The 23,210-nt window shown below is 28.3% G+C and overlaps 1 pseudogene; it reads left to right on the top strand.

Annotated features, from left to right (window-relative positions):
* The first annotated feature begins 17,249 nt into the window (after nt 1-17,249).
* Nucleotides 17,250-18,197, top strand: LOC108684715 (annotated as a pseudogene).
* The last annotated feature ends 5,013 nt before the right edge of the window (nt 18,198-23,210 follow it).

Here is a 23,210-nt window from a genome sequence, read left to right as displayed (position 1 = left end):
CTTGAAAATGGTTCAAATATTATGTTTAAAAAAAATTCTGCTGATTCGGTCAGTTATTCGTTTTACATATGGGAGAATAGAAAAGCTTCTGTATAATATGTCTGTAAATATGTCTATAATTTATTTCTATATATTGTATAATACGTTACACTTCGAATTGTGATTTGCAAAGACGGAGATTATTCATTCGATTATCCAACGAAGAGAATTAACATTTCTCAATTAAGAAATAGAGATATGCTCATTCTCTGTCGAACGCAGTAACCATCTCCAACATGTGCGGATTAGAATATTGTTCATGAAAATTATATTGCTGATGATGGTTTAAAGTAAAAAGAAATTTTCAAGAAATTTGTTATCAACAAGTAATGTAAAATTACAGTGAATATGTTTTATGTATTGCGCTCCAAGTATTACGCTATATATGCTCTCATTGTCCGCTAATTAATATTTATTATTGTTAGAAAAGCTTTTGTTTAATTCTTCCTATGATTCTTGTATGTTTGAGTTCTTTGTCCTGCTCTTATGTTTGCTAATTGTTCTGTTCACATTTTTCTCATTGTATCCGTTCCATTATATAGGGGTTTGTTTCGAGTAGTTGAGTCTGTAAATTCTTTATCAGAGATACTCAATGCTCTATATTCAAATAAATGGATTGCTGACTGCTTTTATGCTGATTGTTGGTGTGACTCGACATGTAGGTATAATTCATCGGTGTGTATTAGCTTCCTGTATACTTAATGGTCCAGAGTATTGTCACCTTTTTTGTGACAAAAACATCCAGGAAAGGAAGCTTATCATTCTCTTCTATGTCCATGGTGAATCGGATATTGGGATATTGTTGAAAAAATAAGACAATAAATCAGAAGTTTTAATTTAACTAAAGAAAGAATTTCACAAATTCAAAATAATAAAAAATAATAAAGATTGTGGCAGTCAATACAGTTATTATTGCGAATATGTTATAATTATTTAGTTTATTCATCCACCTTGATGTAGTTTCGATGAGCGAATACAATAGAATTAACGATTTCGATGTCATTTTCGAAAGCCGAAACCTGCAGAGTAGCAGTAATCTCCCCTTAATTATCTATCCCCTTTATTTTAATATATTTGTATAATCACCACAAAGTCTTCAAACCAAACGCAAAATCATAGTGCCACGCTTAAACCGTCCCAACAAGGATTGGATCAGAAGCCGATCCTACTGTCGTGAAGCGCGGAGACTCTTAGATCAAGTGTACCAGGAGTATCTTGAGACTTCTTGAAATTGGAGTCACCCAGCCGCATTGCCTTCACCACTTTCGCCATCGATTTCGCCGATTCTTCTTGTTAACCAAGACGCATTAGAAATCTCCTCCTTTTCCTTCATCTCTCCCTCGAACTCCTTCACCTCTTCTTCGATCTCCGTCACCCGTGTTTTCGGACGCTCTGATGGAGCGAATCTTCCCTGACATCCCATCTCCAACTTCCGACTCTTCCATTCAATCCCTCCCTTCATCATCTCGACCATTGTCACCAGCTGACTTGACCCCGAGCATAGAGTTCCTGGAACACTCCTCTACCGAAATGAATTCCTCATTCATCCTGATGATTCGTTTGAGTTCTTAACTGATTTTTACAATCTCTCCCACTAAATGCCTATATGATCGGTTCCGATTATTTTAACCCACAAGAAATTCGAAATGCCATAACTGGCCAGCCACTTCATGTTCACATCCCAATACTCCTCTCGCGATCACCCGTTTTTTATCTCGTTATATTAATAAATTTATAAATAAATTTCTTTTATAATCTCTTCCCTCCTTTCTCCGTTATAATTCACGAAATGAACTAATTTCTGTATAGCCTCTCCGTTCATACATATATACATACATATATACGCACATGACAGACTCACGCTCGCCCATAATTTAACTTAACAAAAACAATGTATACTAGTTTTTTATGTAATTAATTAGCAATTCTTCTAATTAATTAATAAAAATATGTTTCTAACGTATTTTCGTTGTTACTTTTCGAGATAGCAGCACATGCTTGATTTTTGCCATATTTTTATCATCATGCCGTGCAAGCAGATAAATTCGATTTCTGACATTTGCCAGTATAATGTGATGATATCATGTTATGATGAGTTTTGGTTTCTGATGATATATTGTGTCAGCATGCAACCCAAGCAAAACAAGTCAAAATGATGTCAAAATGATCACTAAAAATCATTTTTTATTAATTTCCGATTCATTTTAATGCTATTTTGACGTTATCGTGACTTGATGTTCTGCTCGGAAATTCAAAATATACTGTTTTTATGCCAAAAATTTCTGTTTAATTTTAACAAGATTTTTTATAATATATTTTGATATTGGAACTATTCGTTTTCTACTATATTTCTACCAACATTAACTGAGATAGCAGATCATGCTTGAGTTTTGTCAACATAGTATATAACACACAAATTATAGTAATATATTTTGGTTATTTGGGGTACTATATAGGTTCTGGATATAAAATATTAAGATCATGGGAAAATATTCTTAAGACATCCACAGATGCTTTCTTATAAAGATTATGCATTTCGCGGGTTTCCTCCGTGTCCAGATCCATTCTTGGAATGCCAACGTTTTGTGAACCTTGCAGACCACTTTATCAGGGCGAGGAGCAATCTGATATTGAGCTGTTCCTCTGGGCCGTTCCTTTTATATTATGCTACTTGTTGGAGTGGTGGGGGGAAAGAAGAGAATTGTGGGTGAAGGAGAGAGAGATGAGGAAAATTGGTCAATTTTCAAAAAGTTTTCTTCTTCATGACAACGCTCGGCCTCATGTCGCTAAAATCGTAAAAAGAATATTTAGAAACGCTCAAATAGGATGTTTTACTGTCCCCGCCGTATTCTCCAGATATTGCTCCTTCTGATTACTAGTTGTTCCGAAGGACACAGCAAGTCACCGGTTCACTTCTTTCGCAGAAATCGAAAATTAGCTCCAAAATTGGATCCAAAGACGAGTCATTTTTTCGAGATGGAATTCGAAAATTGCCTGAGAGATGAGAAAAAGTAGGCAACGATGGACAATACTTTAATTGATCTATTCATTCATTTTGTTTCGAAATAAACGCACAAAAAAAAGGACCGAACTAATTTGTATTCCCAATAGAATTAAAGTATACGCATTAATACATGTCTGGAGTCTGTGCCGAGAACGATCGAAAATTTCAAAATTGATATATTTTTTATCACTTCTTAGTGTAACATGGCGTTTCAGCTATCAAATCGTGACAACATTTGCTTGATATGAAAGCTTTGTCTATATGTACGAAATAGTTCCCAGACATGAGCAGTTTATACGAACAAACAACGTCGAGTTCTTAGAATTAGACTTAGACGCTTTATCGTGACGAATTTGTGATACGAAAATTGACATAAATGTGCGACTGCGTGTCATAGGTTGCGGGAGATATTGATGTGGTAGTATATAAAGATATAAAGATGCGCGTACAGTTCCTCTAGTAAGGAGTCAAATCATAAGGGATTCCGATCTCTGATTGGTCAGATTTCGAGTCTCTTTACTTTCCACAATTTTCGATGTGGTAGTAAATCTGTAAATTAGTGTGAACTATTGATGGTGTAAAAAAGCGCGAGCGCGAAATCGGTTATTAACTATCCAATAACTATCAACCATGGAATTATATTGTTTTTAGTCACTCGGCAATGGCGTCCTTCCGATCTTATGTCTATTCTTACTAGAAGAATTCTGCGCCGCGCGTGGCGTGACCTCTGGTCTTCGTCGGAGTTCGAGCTTTGCTTTAGGATTCGCTTAATAATAGCAAATTTATATCAATTGTCGATAATATCAGCGTTTTTCAATTATCTCCGGGCTTTAGGGGCCTTTTTATATTGCCGAAAATTTGTTCAGAGTTGACGGTCTCTAATAATATCTCGTCCGTGGTTTAAACAACGTTTACTCACATTTCCGATTTCAATTTGTACCGCTTTTGCAGTGTGATACATTGCTTTTTTATCATCTATATCGCAACAATACGACCAACGTTTTTCACCGCTTTTTTAATCTGCTCTGCAACTTGCGCAAGACTTGTATTTATTATTTATAAATATATTTACGCTTAATATATCTTAATATTTATTGGAAAAAAATTAAATGTGTGATTTCGAATAACATACAGAAATGTTCCATTTGACCACAGCGACCACTTACAGCGATTGATATCTATAGAGTTTATCCACTGAGATGAGTGTCGTGAGTGGCTTGTGGTTAATCGATATAAGGCAACCGGGTCCAATTTGAGTCCTTTTCTAAAGTAGGCCTCGCTATTTGTATATAATTATATGATTAATTTAACAGACAAAAAGAAAAAATAGTAATTCAAGTAGACGATCCGTATAACTCGATTGCATCGATTTATAAATCATATTATTCATTTTATTTGTGTAAAAACAGGAAAAACTGCAGATACGTCGTGGTTGTGATGTAATAAGTAAATAAATAATTGCTTTCTATAATTATGCTTTCTATAATTATGAAAACATGATCAATAATTTTCATAGTTCATGTTATTGTATATCTATATTCATATTTTACAACACTATATTTAATTTATATTTTGTCACAACATTTTGTTTATAAAGAAAAGGAATTCTTTGTATGGTGATATCAATATGGGCGATATCCGAATATATGCGCAAGTGTAACATTTGTCACAAATATGTTCATGAAGATTGTGTAGAATTAATTAAAAATAAGGGGCCTTTTACTCGTTCGAACTGTAATGTAGATCTCCATAAATATAGTTTAAGAAGGAGAAATTAACACAGGTATTCAATGTCTAAGTTGCTAAATAGGTTTTTTTAATGTTTATACATCAATATGTTTATGCAATAAAACTATAAAAGTAAGTTGGATTACTTTATTTTTCATATTTTTAATATTTTCGTATGAAAAAGGGAAGACGTATACGCGATTCACGTTGGGTACATATTTTGCTAACATGCCCCAAATGCTACCTTTCTTAATAAATCTCTATATAAATATTTGAAAATGATTCCTTTTTTTTCAATATTCAGAAATGTTTCCTATTTTGAATGTAACCATTGATTTTCAATTTCGACTTTAGCAAAAGTTAAAAAAATTTTTAAAACTTAGAAGTCCCACATTGGTCTGGTTGCCTCATATATAATATAAAGATAGGCTAACGACTATTAAGAGTACATATCAAGACAATTTTCTCTCTCTAAGTAAGATTTTACTCCAAAGAATTTAGAGAATTAATATCTCGATATAAGCAGTGGTCATTGTTGGCATCACTATGTTATAGAAGTTCTGTCAGTGTACACTTAATTTATAAGAAATTCATTGTATTGTTTATATCGGAGAAGTGAAATCATATATTACAATATCAATTATTATTGTATTCGATTTCAACCTTTAAAATTTTGCAAAGACCATATGAGTTTGATTGTTGAAGACACGGCCATTTATTATTTCTCTAAAGGATTTGGCAAACCTGGTAAGAAATAATTGTTAATTCGGCTTCGAACGGATGTCAATTCGATGTCGAATTGATGTCGAAATTATTAATTCGACGTCAAATCGATGTCGAAATTATTAATTCGATTTGAAGAATTATTTCTGTAACTACACTACCAACAAAATTAAATCATCTGTTCCATTCTGCAAAAATAGGCAAATTTTAAGATAGAACTTTATCAAAAATCATTGTATCAAGATGTTAAAAAAATATTTTAATAAGCATTTTAGCAACTTGAAATTTCTATTTTTCAGGGCGGTACTTCAGAAAATGGTCTTATTAATACTTTATGGAATTATACAAACATAAATAAAATGTAACAAATTTCAAAATTTTTTACGAAATTGCAAGTTCCACGGCGCGAATTAAAAATTGTATACAAATATGATTGAAAGCATTCGAAAGATTGAATCTTTATTTTTAAGTTGTTTTTTAATTCAGTTCTTAATTTTTTTTCATTAAGTTTTTCAACATTGAAGTAAAAACGATCTTTTTTACCTAGAAATTTGACTAGAAATTTTAAAATAAAATCGATTGTTAAATTAATAATTTCTCCCCAAGTAGGATTTTATTTTATTCAATTTATTTTTCCATTCCATATTTTAGTAATAATCAAAGTTCGCACATGCTCCTATATCTACAGTTACAGGATTATAATATTTATTAAATATTTTCATAATATTCGTAATAAACTTTTATCTGTGCAATTTGATTCTACAAAAATATTTACAAAATATTTTGATAAATATTTTATAAATATTATATGTTATCCGGATATAATAAAATATGAAAAAGAGAATAAGAAATTTATAATCTATAGTCAACATATAAGAATATTAACTGTGAAATGATTTTTTTCTGAAATTAAGAGGAACTATGAATCAATGTAATAAAACGTAATTGTATAGGTACATCTCTGTTGTCAAACTGAGCATCATGAATAGTGTGAAGGTATACATAAAAAATATTATAGAGAGAAATAAAAAACATTAGTATATTAATCTATTCTTAACTATACTATGCTGTGATCTTATAAAATGATAATATTTATAATAATTATATCATTTTTTATAAACAAACATCAAAAAATTGCATATGAATTTATTTAATACATAGTTTTTATATTATTCACGTCTGTGAACAGGTTAAAATCAAATACAAGAGATTTATTATTATTTAAAACCCTATTAGGAGAAAGTGGAGAAATTATGCGCACTTAAGAGGAATCTAAAGCCTCCTGTTTTATCACGTAAGCACGTATAATTTTTGTATAAGAAATAAAAAGAATACTTTCTCTTTTTCACCGATTCGAAATTCTTTTCCAGGATTAAAGTATATGCATTAATAAGTATCTGGAAAGTGGAGTCTATGAGTCCGAGAATGATCGAAAATTTCAAAATTGATATATTTTTTACCATTTCTTAATATAACATAGCGTCTCAGCTATCAAGTCGTGACAACATTTGCTTGATACGAAAGCTTTACAATCTGTACGTATAATCTGTATGATATAATGGTTCCCAGACAATTTACACGAACAAACAATGTCGAGTTCTTGGAATTAGATTTAAATGCTTTATCGCGACGAATTTGTTATGCAAAAATTGACACGTACGTGACTGCGTATATCATAGTTGCGTGAGATATTGCTGTGATAGCACAAAAAAACATGTCGATAAGCGGCGCCTCGGCGCGCTCTCTGGTGATTTCGTCGAAGTTTGAGCTTTACTTTAGGATCCTCTTAAGAGGAATTCATTGCTGTGATGTGATTTTTGATGTTGAAGTTAATATAAACATGGAAATATAAAGTATAAATATTCTTCTAACAATATGCATTCTTATATTGAACAATTTTTCATTCGCTAATGCTGTATTTGGCAAAAAGTAAAAAAGCAAAAGCGAAAAAATTTTTTGCGTGTCGGATAATCATGCACATGAGTTGGGTAATCGCAAAGCCAAAATCGTAAGAAATAAATGTAAAATTAATAAAATAAATATTTTATGGAATATTGATTAGAAAATGAAAAATATATTATTATGCTAAAATTAATATAAACTTCGAAAAAATAATATAAAAGTTGGAAAAGTTAATTATTTAAACAAAAATCGCATATATAATTCTCAAGGTAATTGAGTTTTAATTAGTCAATTAATTCCACTGCACTATTCATGAACCCATTCAAAATACAGGCAGCATTGAAATCACTCAGTCAAACAAAAAAAGTAATATTAATATGTATAATTTTGCTCTACAATGTAACTCCTAAGGAATACACAAAAATCAACAAAAAATCAAAATGACTTTATTTTGATGTTTAATAAACAATCATATTTTGTACGTATTCTATACCTAAAAATTATTTCAAAATACGTCATTTTGATTTTCTTTCAATTAATTTGTGTTTCTTGGGCTGTTATGTAACGTCACATATTATGTTATATTTATTATGGAATATATTTCGTATTAATTACAACATTAATATCATGTTACTTTTAGTTTGTTGACTGGACAGAGTTCCATATTTTTCGAATTCTTCGCAAATACAATAGTATACTTTTCATTGAGAAGAAACTTTGAATTGTCCATGCGCATAATTACCTGCCGCGAATTGATTTGATAAGAAATACGATTACTCAAAGACTTTTTAACTTAACGAATAATAGCGCAAAATGACATAATTTTGTAAGGTATATATGATCAAATAAACAAAATAAGAATACGAACGTATAATCTTATTTTCTGGATGTCAAAACTATCAAATTATGTAATTTCACTTTTTCTCACTTTTGCTACTAACAGTTTTAAATCGTATAATTTATGATTATATTTCAAAAGAATTATCTCTAGCTTAAAAATTCCGCTGCGGTGATGTCTCCATTTGTCAGGAAAATGCCAAAATATGTACAATTATGCGAACCACCGATGTTGTCAAGATCATTAATGATCATTAATGATGATGATGAATGGTCTAAATGACTTTCAGATTTTAGCCATTGTTCGTTATTCATTAAAAACTTATTAATAAAGACTTTATTTTTTCAAATCTTTTTTATTAATGAATAACGAGTGATGGCTAAAACGGCTGTTGAAGATCACTTAGAGTGATGACAACATATCAAAGTCAGAGTCATCAGAGGATTCGTATTTCTGAATAACTACCAAAACTCTATGGCATTGGCCATTATCACCCATTATTAATTTGGAAAAATTGGCAATTTCATCCCCGTCATCATCTTACCTACCGTTCCTTTCACCTACATATGTATATTTGTTTAACATTTCAATTAAAAAAAAGAATCATTATTCATTTGACAAAATGCATGAATGACTTAAATAATCTCTCACTATTTTTGTTGATGTCCCAAATGATTATATGAGCACTGTTTGACAAATTTGATTGCGATTAGTTTGCCGATATCGCTAATAATAAATCACTACTAGTAATAAGAGCAATTTCACCCTTGATTGATTTTGCTCGATATCGGCGAGGAATTAACATTAACACTACAGCTTCGGTGAAATAAACTATTGCCAGGCTGCAATAAATAAACAGCAATAAATCGTATTACATGTACACCTTTCAGAATCATCATTTTATGAGTTGTCAAAAAACGTTAAAAACATGTAAAATTATCTATTATATTATGTTTGTCATTTTTTAATATCTTGACTCTATAATAAATGAAATATTTTGTTGAAATAATACATGATTACATAATTAATTAATAATATTGTTGAACAAAAAAATGACTTTTTTCAAACATAAAAACAAAAATATTTATTTCCTACAAAATTTTTTCTATATACTAAATACGATCTTGTAATATTGTTCTACAACATCGGAATTTTGAAAAATTTGCTAAAATGGTAAAAAAGGATTATTTTAATACAGGTTCGGATTTTTCGTACAAATTTTAACAGTACAAGGTTTACCCCAAAAATATCCGATCTCTATCTATGAAAAAGAGTCTACTTTGAAGTGCTATGGACAATGTCGCTTTTGATCTTTCGAAGTAATGATTTTTCCAGGTAATGATCTTTTTCCTTCCAAGATTATTTCCGGAAATGGGTCTACCCATTTCCGGAAATAATCTTGGAAGTCACTTTTGTAACAGCCAACAGCTTCCTCATGCATTTTGTCAAATTTGTTCTTCAACAGATTTTTCAATTTAGGAAATAATCAGAAATCACACGAAGCTATATTCCAGACAGCATAGTAATGCTTTAAAAATATATTTAAAACGTACATGTTGCATGTTTTGGACATATTAAAAACATTCAGATTAAATTTATGGATATTTTAAAAATGTTTTAAAAACATCCAGTATTACCATTTTGGACTTCTTAAAAATGTCATTTTAGAATGTAATGGACTAAAACGCGACTAAATTAATATATTAAATTTTAGACCATTAAGACAAAATGATTCTTATAAATTTTTCGTTGAAAATTTTCAACACAGCACAGATGTCCATGATCATTCAAACGTCCTGCCAGCCATCCCCTCCACTAGAGTCCCTAGAATATCAGAGTTTGGCCTTCCCTCCATTTTTTCTTGTGATTGGCGTGCCCACACAATGGCAGTACCAATCGAAAACGCATTTACATTCATATCACTAATTAAGAGAAAACACACATTTCGGCACGCATGCCATTTTTAAGTCATGGCCAGACTCTAAGGTTTTCTAAGAATTCTATTCTCCAAGAATTCTGGCCTCGGACTGCATGCTGGAAGCAAAAGATTCAAAACTCTTATCTACACTGCGAGCAGCAAGCTATTGCTGCTTGACGCTTGCCGCTTGCTGTCTGAACTAAGCTTTAATTTGATAAATTTTCATTACCGGAGGTAACAAAAGTAAAAAACTCCTCGTGCGATCATAAAAAAATTTTCATTTGTCAAGTCAGCGAAAGCAATACGTTGCGAGCAGATTTTTAGAAAATTTTAGAAAATTTTTTGCATGAGATGAACATTTTAAAAATATCCAAATGTAAACATACTTTGAATAACATATGTTTTTAAAATATTCACTAAGTCCATAGATGTTTAGATCAGATTGAAACCAAATCTGCCCAGAATGTCTTGTCGGAGATTTAAACTGTATAGGAGTTAGAAATGTCTTTTTAATATAATTTAGTAAAAAAATCCTAAATCAGGTGAAATGAATGACTCGCTCGGTCTCTGTGAAATGCGAAGCTTGGAGTTTTCGATGCTCACACAATTTTGCGTACCATTGCTGACTGAATAGCTATTGGGTAGTGCCACTTGGTGGAGATATTTCTCAAGATTCCCACTAAATATTGAATGCTATAATAATAGAGAGGATGCTCAAGGACAAAGATATTATATACAGAGGTCGGATATTTTTGGAGTAGACCTCATATATTATTATAAGTTGAAAATAAAAAAATTTTATTAAAATATAGATTCTAAAATACTTTATTAACAAGTTATAACAAAAATATTAAATGTAAGAAAAAATATGAAGTATAAGAAATAATTTTTACCTAAGTTTTACTAGAATAGAGAAAACCTTTATATGAAGATTTCTTTTATCCTCGCAGAAAAGATATTGTAATAAATTTAAAATTACGTGTATGTCAAGCTTATATTGATACATGAATGCACTTTTAAATGCCTTAAGTAAAGTTGATTTTTACGCACATTTAATGTTTTTATCATATTATAATTTTCAATAAAGAATTTTTGTAAAAGTAATTATATATTTTTCATCAATTTGCGAGGTATTTCATATTTTATCAAAATATTTTGTCAAAAGGTGCCAAAATAAAGTATAAAAAATATCTTATAAACTATTGAGTTTTTGATAACTCTGCTTTAATTTTACATTCAATTTACTTGCCTTACTTTTACATTCAAAATAATTGAAGGAATCATATTATATAAAAAAAAAATCTTATAATTCTATTAAAAAAATAATCTTAATATTTAAAAAAACATGATTTTGAGAAAAATCTTCGCTTACCTTAATATTTATTCTTTTGAAACGTATTTTTACTTTTAATATTTTGTTATATCATTAAAAAAACAGAATATTTTAAATATTTTAAATATTTGAATTAGAAGAAACACCCTGTATGATATATGTATAAAGTACATAAAATATCGAAATATATACATATTGTATAAAATATGTATACAAAATACGGTATACAAAATTGTAAATTCTCAGAATTGAAATGTGAATTATAATGTTTAAAATAAACTTCACATCATTCACATTTGTTTACTATTATTAACAGTGTTTCTCGTATAATGAACCTGAATTTAAATCTGATTAAGAAATAAAAGCATGCATGATTAATACAACTTACATATTTATATCTAGGTTATTTTGAAAATGCAAATTTACTCTTGAATTTCGTTTAAATTTTTGTGTATCAAATCTTGCCAATTTATGTTTTTGCAGTAACTTATAAAAAAATATTCAAGGATCATCAAATCATGGCGCTTTAAGGTTAATTCATCATCGATAGTTGCTGACTGGCGAAAGCCAACTAATACAATGGAAAGTTGTATCTAAACTACCTTTTATCTAAACTTCTAATGATCCATGAGAGAATGAAACATTAAATTCTTATTTATGAATTAATTAAAAATTATAAATCATCATAAAATATATAGTTCTTATCTTGTATATATAAATACACTATATTTCTTATGACCAGTTTTCATTTTATATAGTTTTGAATTTTCTTTTTTCTTGTAACAGAATGTTATTAATGTATTTAATACATATTTATAAATTTTCTTTGCAATAAAAATATTGTATTGTAATAAACGAAAAAATATGCTTAAATAATAATAGTATAATTAAATAGTAAATACTTAAATATTATTCTCTATTTATATATCTTGAATATATTTTCAGTTTTTAATCTTTTATTTTCTCATAAAAATATGTATATTTAAAACTTATTTTAAAACATATGTTATCGATTAATCTCGCAATGCTCACAACAATTACCTTTCATTTGATGAAACATCTAAACATTCAATATTACATCTCTCAGCAATTCGTGTAACTTTGCAGAAGTCACACTTAACAGTTTTATACAACTAGTACTGATGATACATAAATAAATTTGTATTAAAGTTTTATCGTATTTATTTTATCCATTTTCTTGCATTATTTTCAAAATAAAGTAAATATATGGTAATCTATGCTTCGCAATGCGCACTAGGTGACCGGCAAATATTGACTGTAGTTTTTAGTACGTCCGAATTGGGGAACCGAGTCAAATGTCAGGTAGTGAAGTCTTAGCTATAGTACAAATGTTCTGTCAGGATGGAAACAAGGAATAAACTGGAGAGAGTGTAAGAATGCAAAGATACAAATTTTTTATAAAGAGAATGTTTGAAAATAATAGTTTAACAAACTTTATGTTGCGATTATCTCTTTGAAAGTAAAATGTCATAAATTGTTCATAAGATATATATAATATATTGCCTATATAAATATCTATGATATTAAAAAAGTAGCAGAAAATTTCTGAGGAGAGAATAAATGAGGCTTATTCTTTTTTTTAAAAAAAAATAGAAAGAAAGGGAGACAATTTACAATTATATTCTCCGTACTTTTATTTTTCTCTGTTTAAAGCATAAATACTCACTTTATTTTAAATAAATACAGGTGGTGCTGGAAAGTAGCTAAATTGAATACGGTGTAATCTCATTCTGGTACGTAATCTGTGATTGCACTTGTGCATGATAATGATAAATGTATATATTATAGATCGCAAAATTTATCTTGCAACTTTTCTAAATGTATTTTCTAATTGTATTTTCTTATTTTTTTTGTTTTTGAATTGGATGCAAAAATAAGATAATTTGCGTTATATCTTTTTTCAATTTTTATAAAATAAGATACAATGTTAATACAATATGCGCGTTATTGACTTTTTATTTAATTTTGACTAATATTGTAAACAAAATTACTTTATAACTCAAAATGCATATTTATATTAATAATGCAATCGTTTTAATTCAATATATCTGGATTAAATGTATATGATAAATGTATATGGTTTAAGCATATACATAATTAATTTTTTTAAATAATGTAATTATTAAAAAATTTTTTATAATCCTGTTTTTTTGTATTTCTGTGCGTGCGTACGTGCGCGCGCGCGTTGTGTTATTTAAGAAACAATTAAATATACATATTTAAATCAAACACATTGTATATTTGTATATATAATAAACTACTAGAAATTGCTATTTCAAATAACTTTCTGTTTGTTAAATCTATAAGAAAATCTAAAGATCTCTAAATAATAAGAGAATAATTGTACTGTTGAAAAAACAAATATGAGAATAATTGTATTATTTAAGACAGTATATTGTAGAAACACATTATATGTTTATTATGTTCTTTTTTTTAAGGAGAAATCTACGTTTTCGTAATTTTTAAAATAAAATCAATAAATAATTTTTTTATATAATTTGATTCTTTTAATCATCAAATTTATTTTTATTACTTTAATTGAAATGTTCATGTTACTCCACGAAAAAAACTTTTGGAGAACAATTCAATCCAGAGTATATGTTTCTTATCGATTTTAGATCACTAAATCCCAATTCGTAAGTTGTTTCTAGCTTGTAGTAAGTTCCATCACGTTCAATTTTTTAAATAATCAAGAAAAATGATAAAAAATCTATGAAAATTGAATTGAACATTTAAGGAAACAGTAAAAATAAATAAAATATAAAATATAACATTAAAATGCGGTTGCAGAACTGATTTAAATATATTTTGACAAATTTAACAAAGTGTACAAAACAGAAATTTTGCTTTATCATTAAGTATTATAGTTAGCTTATATATCTGCACCGCGTAAATTCATACTGATACATTTTGTGACCAACTCTGTGGCTAATTTATTTAACTTATCTTCAAAAAGTAATAAAAACAATTAAAATAAGCATTTGGAGCTGAAAAAAATCTTCCATAGCTCACACAGATCGGCTGATTGTTTATTGTATAAAGAAATTTTACACTAATTTGTTTTATGTTAGGTTATAATAACATTAATAAAATAAAATTTTTTGTATCTTGTACTTTGTTAAACTTACCAAAATATATTTAAAATTCTGCGACCATATTTTAATGTTATAATTATTTTTGTTCCTTTCTCAAATGTTTCAATTTTCATAAACTTTTCCATCATTTGTTTTGAAGACTAAACTTGTCTAAAAGACTGGACGTAATGGAATAAAACAATTTACGAATTCGGATAGAGTGATCCAAAATCTATAAGAAATGTTTAATTTGATTTGAATTGCTCTCCATAAATTTTTTATGGTCCTGTGTTATTATAATATGTTAATGTATTGTACCTCGCCATGGACATTGCTTAAAATTTTTGTCTACTAATCAATTTTGTCACTAAGTGACATTAAAGCGTAAAATCAGACGCTGTGAACGTCAGCAAAAATAACACAGTTACTAACTTCTTTCATAAAAAAACTTGGCTAAATTCCGTTAAAGCTTTAAACTGTGAGAAAAATGAATCTTGATAAATATCCTATTTTTCATTGCTAAATAATAATGGATCTCTCTCGCCTTCAGATTACTACAATACAATAATTACTTTAAAACGTGCATACATATTTTATATTTGTATGAAGAAAAATATTTATTACTTAATAAATATTTCTTTTAACATATATCTTTTTTTAACAAAAATGTTAATAAGAAAAGATATATTTAGGCTGGATTGAATAATTAAAGTAAATCTCAACAAGAGATACATACGCGAAGTTTTGCTATCTCTTCTCAATCATTGAGAGAAATGTAGGTAAATTGAAGAAAATGCTTCCTCACTTGAAATCGATGAAAGAATGATGCTGCCAAACTGGGTCGCTGATAATTGATATGCGAAGAGGAGAAAGAAATATAAGAGCAATATGAGATATTAATGTTATGAAGCATTTTACGTGATATTTTGTAATATCACGTAAATTGTAATATCACGATATTTTGTAATGCCTAATATACGAAATTCTTCTATGGCGGGAAATCTTCGTCTATATAACAACTAATTTTTTTCACACACTAATTGTTAATAAATAGCTCATAATGTGTAGATGTGTTGAGAAATAAAAGTATGGGAATTACATTGGCGTAAAAAATATTAACATTATATATCTAACATTATATATCTAAAATTATAACGATATGAATTATGATGTTGAACTTTTATCATGTCTTTCCTTAAAAATTCGGTATACAAATTCAAAAGTTAAAGGAATTGTTTCGATCTTTTAAAAAATAGAAAGAATATACAAACATATCAATTTCATCTAAAAAGATCTCTTTTATACAAGATATTAAAATTTTTATAAGTATTTTTATAAGTATTTTCTTGAAATTTTAAATATTATATAAATAAATAAAATATAAAAATAACAAATGATAGTTTGTTTTCAAAATACTCATGTGATATTTGCAAAATTCATAATTAAGGATGTACGAGTTTCACCTTAAAACATTAGTAAAAGTATAAAAATTTCATAAATTGTTCCATTATTACATCCGAATATCGGATAAATGATTTTCGAAAAAATCGCTCAAAATCCTTGAATTTCCTTGAAAAAGTCTCTAAATGTTATTAAAAATTCGGTCTGTTATTCTCTTTACATATGGGATAAAGAAGCTTCTCTTGTTTAATTCATTCTGTGATTTATTATTCGTTTTATTTCTCGGGAACTGCTCGGAGTCGCTCCGAAAGAATTTAGCGTACTTGAAATGTAGGATTTAGCTCTGTTACATAATAGAGTCGTAATTCGTAAATCGTAAGAAATTAATCAATCATAATCGAACATTTTTATCATATTCATCTGTGATTGCCCAATTTCTTATGGTTTTTTTACGAATTGTGATTCTATTGTGTCTATATGTGTTTTTTTCCATTCTACAATAGGTTGCATGTTGAGTTGGATGTCGCTAATCGCTTATCGTCTATGTCAAGTACGACTTTTAAGTCTACAATTGTGTCATAAGTCGGAACAATGGATATGGAAATATTGAATATTTGTTCAAATTTATTATTAATTTGGACGCAAATTATAAGAATGAGATTACTCTTTTAAGAAAACGTATTCCATGATAAACTATTTTATATAGATGTATGTAAAGTGGAGGTTATGTTTCATCCAATCGTCATAAGAATCGAAAAGATAGAAGTTATGCTCCTGCATACTAGACGCGGAAACGCTTGCCACGCAGCAAAATGAGACGCGGTAACCAATGAATACATTAGGAGCTGTAAGTTTATTGGCTATTGCATCTCATTTTGTCGCGCGGCAAGCGTTTCCGCGTCCAGTGTGCAGAAGTCATAAGTCAGATAACGGAATCGGGTGTCGTGCGTATGCCATGTGTCGGCTGAATGAAGTTGTTGCGAATCGGTTGTCGGAATGGAAGATGGTCAACTCCCATCTTTTTCCATTTACGACAATAACTGGATGAAACATAACCTTTTTTGACGGATACATTTATAGCTATTTAAATATTTATTGCTAATACTGTTAAATAAGATTTAGATATTTTATCATGGAATCATTAAATGTTGATGAAATTATTATTGAATTTGTTCATAAAAATATATAACGCGATGTGGATTTTAAAAATATTAGGAAGAAGAAAGATCTGTGGCAAAAACTTTCTGAAAATTTTAGAAATTGTTAATATGTCAGATAATGTCAGTAAATATGTCAGATAATTTTTTGTTTTTTTAAATTACATAACATACATGGTAATACAATTTTTTTATAGTTGAAGAAATCGAAAGACAGTGATTGTTTTTAAAAGACATGTTTAGTAGAGAAAATAGGCGACAAATGTTACCACCATCTGGTTCTGGATATGAACGAGGAAGAAATGGGAGTTATATAGAAATATATATAGAAATGTATTATTTGTTTCTAATTCCTCATATAGCTCATAGAAAGCTAATATCTAGTTTTGTACTTTTATTTATTTGTTAGTACTTATTTTCTACATTTTTCTAATTTTTATAATTTTATTTACAAAACAAAGACATCATTTGTTCAATAATCACAAAGTTCATTATCCAAAACAAGTACAGCAGATACTTCCTCATTGTTTATATCTAAGCAATCTTCCAATGTGATAACTTTGTTATCAGATCATAGTTATAATGGATCTTTTCAATCAATAAAAAGTATACATTAATGAAAATAATACTATTTCTAATATTGGGTTTATATAGTCTTAATATGTATTATTTGTAATATATCATAAATTATATCATAAATTATATTTTCAGAGAACACATTATTAGATATTAAAGATCAAAAGAGTAACATGACAATTACAGATTATGAAATCCTAAATAGGCTTGCTAATACACTTTCTAGTAGTTAGCACTTTCTAGAAGTTACTAGCAGTCTTTGAAACCAAGTATAAGCTTTAATTCTACACAGTTGAAAAATTCATCTATATTTAAGTCTACCAAAAAAGTAATGCCAGAAATGGATGAATTTGCAAAACGAAAGAAGATGAAAGACAATAAACTTGTTCACGAGTTGGAGAAAGCAAGGAAATATCTATGGCAGTGAAGGCAGTACCATCTCAATTAGATCAAAAATGTTTGAAGAAAAATGGTCCACCTTAAAAGAAGGATTAAAATACGTTTTTTTGAAACATAGAACACATTGTATTATAAATCTTCTTCAAATTATTCAAAAGTACGAGGAAATACAATAATTAATTTTTACACACACGCACACACACACACACACACACACACACACACACACACACACACTCACGCGCATACACATACGCGCACACACAAAGTATCTTTTTAATATCTTAAACTCAGTTTTACAGAAATATTCTAAATTTCATGTGCTATTGAATGCTATTTTAAATAGTTTATATTTTACTAGTTTATATTTTATTAATAATATGTGCAAGATTGTATACAATTTAAAAATATATTCAAAGTTTCATTTGTATGTTTTAAGTTCAAAATGTGTGTATGTGAAATAGTACAAAAATGTTACTTTCTATAACATATTAATTACTTAAATAATTTTATATTCTTCTATAATTTCAAAATAATTCAATTTTGTTTACAGCATATTTTAAAATTGAAAGTACAAAACTACTACTTTCTATAACATATTAGTCATTTAAATAATTGTATGTTTTTCAAAATATATGTCTAGTTTCGTTTATAATAGTTTTATTTTAAGTTTAAAATGAAATAGAGAAAGAAAGAGTACAAAAATACTTTCTATACTTTCTATATTGTATTAATTTTTAATAATTTTATGTTTCTAACAGTAGTTATTTATAAAATTTTTTAATGCATATTGTGAGATATTAGAAAAACAAGCTAATTATAAGTCTTGTATATTTTGATATGCAAATAATTTTATTATAAACAATATTTTAATAAACAATATTTTCAAAAATCAAAGACAACACATTTTTCATTATTTTTGCAAAACATTTATTTAATATTTATTTAATAATGTCGATATTGGTAGAGATTCTCTACGACTACGTTTTTTTAATTTTGGCTTTAATAATCTATTTAAATTGTCAAATTGTTCCACTGACATTCTTGTAAGTTTGAAAAATTCTTCGTGATTATTCATTTGGAAATATATAAATAATGCATGATGAGCACCAAAATTTTGTCTCATATTTCTAGTAATATGGGATTTTACCCATCATCTTCTTGTAATTCTTCCTTTTTTACGCTTTCTTAAAAGTAATTTCAGTCTTATAATTTACATCTAAATAAGTAATAAATTTGAATAAACATTCAACGTTTCAATTTCCATGATTCCGACTTGCGACGCAATTGTAGACTAGCAAGTTGTACCCGACATACTATATAACACAGCCGACACGAAAAATAAAGGTTATGTGCATGCACGACTGATGTAGACTTGTAGACTAGGGATGCGTTTCTTGTATGATGCATAAAAGATATAGAAGCATAAAAGTTCATTCCGTTTCTCTTCATGTACACTCGCTATTGATTCACACATGCACTGATTCAACCAATTGCATGATCCCGTCTCTTCCGGTGCATGAGACTGAATGAAGTGCCTCATCTCTCGAGTTGAGGCAGTTCATGCAACTTATGCATTCAACATATTTTAGCGCAAAACTGAAATCATGGGTGATTCGCCTGGAGCGAGTGTACTCAAAATCATATAAAGGTTAAAGACACGTAAGTAGGGTGTTCAGAATACCCAAAAATTTTTTAATTTAACATTTCATATATACATATATTATATAATATATATACGGTATAATACTCTGGTATTATCGAAAAATTATGTGTATACTGATATTATGAAAATTTCGATTTTGAACTAGTATTTGGATCTCGGTTTTGCGTATACCGCTATAGAATATCGATTTTTAGTCTCTGCTTTATATAATACTGAAAAATTAATATATTGATGTATTATCGCGATTTTTCATATCATTTTAAATTCCTGAATATAAAATAGTAGATTGTGATAAAGGTTAAGTTTACATTAGTCATATTCTTACAAGATAGAGGAAAGTAAAAATAACGGACTTTAAGGATGTTTTGTATGTATAATTGTAGCAAAAAGTTTCTGAAATTTGATTTTGACGAATATGTACATTTTATGGTTTGAATAATAAGATTGTATACAGAATCTTATTCATAATTAAAATGCAGAAATGTATTTTTGAATTTCTACTGCTAACTATTTCTGAAGAAAATGAAAAATTTTTGGCAGTGACAGTATCTCAAATCTAAAATATTTATATTTTAAACTCTAACTTCAAGTTGCTTCACAATGAATCGATTTCAGATTTTGTTATAAGTGTTTGGACATATGTAAGAATAATCTGTAAAATTTTTGTTAAATTTCTAATATTTTAGAAATAGATATTAAACATACTTTTTGGACATTTTGGTAATACGTTTATTTTTCTTTTCCTGCAGAATTATAAGTGCTTCGAAAAATATAAATCTTCTTCTTTTATCAAAAAAGAAGATGTAATAGTAATTATTGAATTCATTTGTAATTCAGTTAATTTTAAATTGTCCATGTTCATTACATGAATTCATTGTGAATCCATTCCGTTACTAAAACTGCATGGAGTGTATTGGAGAAACGGAACGTACTCTGTACTCCATGCACTAAATAGTCATGCGCTTCATGCAAGAAACGGAACTCATCTCAAGAATCTTGCCACATTGGCTATGACGCTGGCACTAATATATGATGTCAAGATCATAACTTTGAATAACATTTAATCATCAGTCGAACATTTTAAATAATGCTAAAATTTATTGAATTTTTTGAGATTTTTCAGAGTTTCCATTATACTTTTATTCCATTCTATATATTATAGACAGGATTGAGTAGTACTAGTTAAAATGTTAAAAAAAAAGTTAAAAAGTTAATAATTTTTAACTTAGTTAATTTTAAATGCATTAAATTTTAACTTAACTAAGTTATTTTTAAACGTTAATTTTTTAACTTTTTTTTAAGTTAAAAAATTTTTTTATCTCTTTTAAATATCTTAGAAAAATAATAAGATATAATAAGAGTGTATATTTGTAATCTGTTCACATTTTAAGACCATCTTAAATAATTTCTTGAAATGCTAATACAGCCCTCTGATTGGTTTATATGGTTATGCCTTATGCCATAAGCCATAGTCCGAATCTACAATAGGTGTTTTAAACTTTAAGTCATAAGAAATTGACAGTCAAATATTCTTCTGGCATTCGATTATAATTGGTCAATTTCTTATGGCTTAAGACTTATTAAAAAGTAATCACTGATCTTGTATCTTCTCTATATGGCTGTTTTTTTAAGTTATAAGTATATAACATATAACGATATAATTTATATAGTTATGTGTTATATACATATCACATGAATGAATAAAAAAATTAAAAATTTAATTTACTTAATAATCTATATTGTAATTATTTAATCTCATTTTAAGAAAAATTACGACATTTTGATCTAAAAAATAATTTTTTTTGAAATTAACTTTTTTTTAACTTAAGTTAATTCAATATTAACTTATGTTAAGTTAATTTTTTATTCCTTCAACTTTTAACTTAACTTTATTAATTTTGTAAAGCCATTAACTTTAACTTTATTTAATTAAAAAAAAACTTACCCAATCCTGATTATAGGATTGCAATCTTAGAACATGTACTACTGGAAGCAGAATTGAGCGCTGAAAGTGAAGTCACATCTGTGCGAAAGAGAAAGCTATAGAGTCTCAGTTGATTGTAAAGCTCTAAACACAATGTGAGACAACAGCAACAGAAATAGAATGAGAACAGAGGAATCCAATGAGAATGCATATGTCAATGTACATATGAACACGGAATAAAAAAATAGCGATAAATTTCCGACGAGTTGGAATTCTGTGTCTATCATCTTATAGCCTACCAATCAGCGTTCAGATTTTTCTGTTTATGGCTACGGTCCACTTGATATTACAAATGCTTCGAAATTTTTGATTGACCAATCAAAAGAAAGAATTTTATTAACTGACCAATGCTTCAAGTGGATCGCACTCTATGACCTTGGGTGCGTTCGGAAATCCTACTTTGAGTAGAAATGTTACCAACCGCCGTTTGAAAATTGACTCGGATTTTACAAAATTGCATTCGGAAATATCGAATAAAATCACTAAGTCATACTTTACAGTAGCTTTTTCAAATTTCTTATAATAGCTTTTCAAATTAGCTTCTGAAATTTTTGAGGTTAACAGAATAAATCCGCTCCATTACTTTAACGTGAAGTAATATGGGCGCAAATAGACTAAAGATTGCTAAAGATGGAACAAAACAAAACTATCGTTTCTTTCAACATTTATAAATATTTCTAACAGTCTACGGCCAGCTATTACTATAGAAAATATTATACTATATAATATATTTTATTTCGGAATTATAGATTTCGACATTGTTACCTTAAAATCTTACTCTAAAAATTTTTTCTGAAAATCGTTGAACATAGTGCTACTCTACTGACTTTTTAAGTTTACTCATGCTCTATCCTACTTTATCCTACGAGTAGATTTTCGAACACACTTCTTGAAGCGGATGAAAGAATATACTACAGTCAAAGAAACCTGAGAGAGATCATGGCGGCCTTTTTCGCGTGACTGATGAAAGTCACCGTACGCTAGCATCAACATCAATTTTATAAATTGATGTGAACTACATATCACATTTTCGCCACTGTTCATAAAATCGTAGTGTTAATAAATGAATTGGTGTTACATTCATAAACTGTGAATAAAGATAATATTAATTTACAAAAACATTTTCTTTTAATCAGATAAGATGTTTTTTAGATTTTTGGATGCTGAAAACGATGTCGCAAATTAAATTTCACTAGCACGTCAGATTTTCGAAATAACTGAGATTTAAGTGCAAAAATGATTCTTTTGTTTCAAATGTTCTTGTAAAAATAGATTAATGTTATCTCGAAATTGTAATCAGAAGTCATGAATGTATTGTTTATATTCTCTACAAAATGTATTCTTTTTATCTCAATATCTTATTTTTTAATTGCGTTATAAAAAATTCAAGTACAAAGTTTTTCTAGTAAATTTTCCGCTTTTAACAATGAAATCATTATACTTATAA

Source organism: Atta colombica, unplaced genomic scaffold, assembly GCF_001594045.1.
Source record: "Atta colombica isolate Treedump-2 unplaced genomic scaffold, Acol1.0 scaffold139, whole genome shotgun sequence".
In the NCBI taxonomy this organism is placed as follows: domain Eukaryota; kingdom Metazoa; phylum Arthropoda; class Insecta; order Hymenoptera; family Formicidae; genus Atta; species Atta colombica.
The sequence above is the reverse complement of the archived record's forward strand: the minus strand, read 5'-3'. Positions and strand labels throughout refer to the sequence as shown.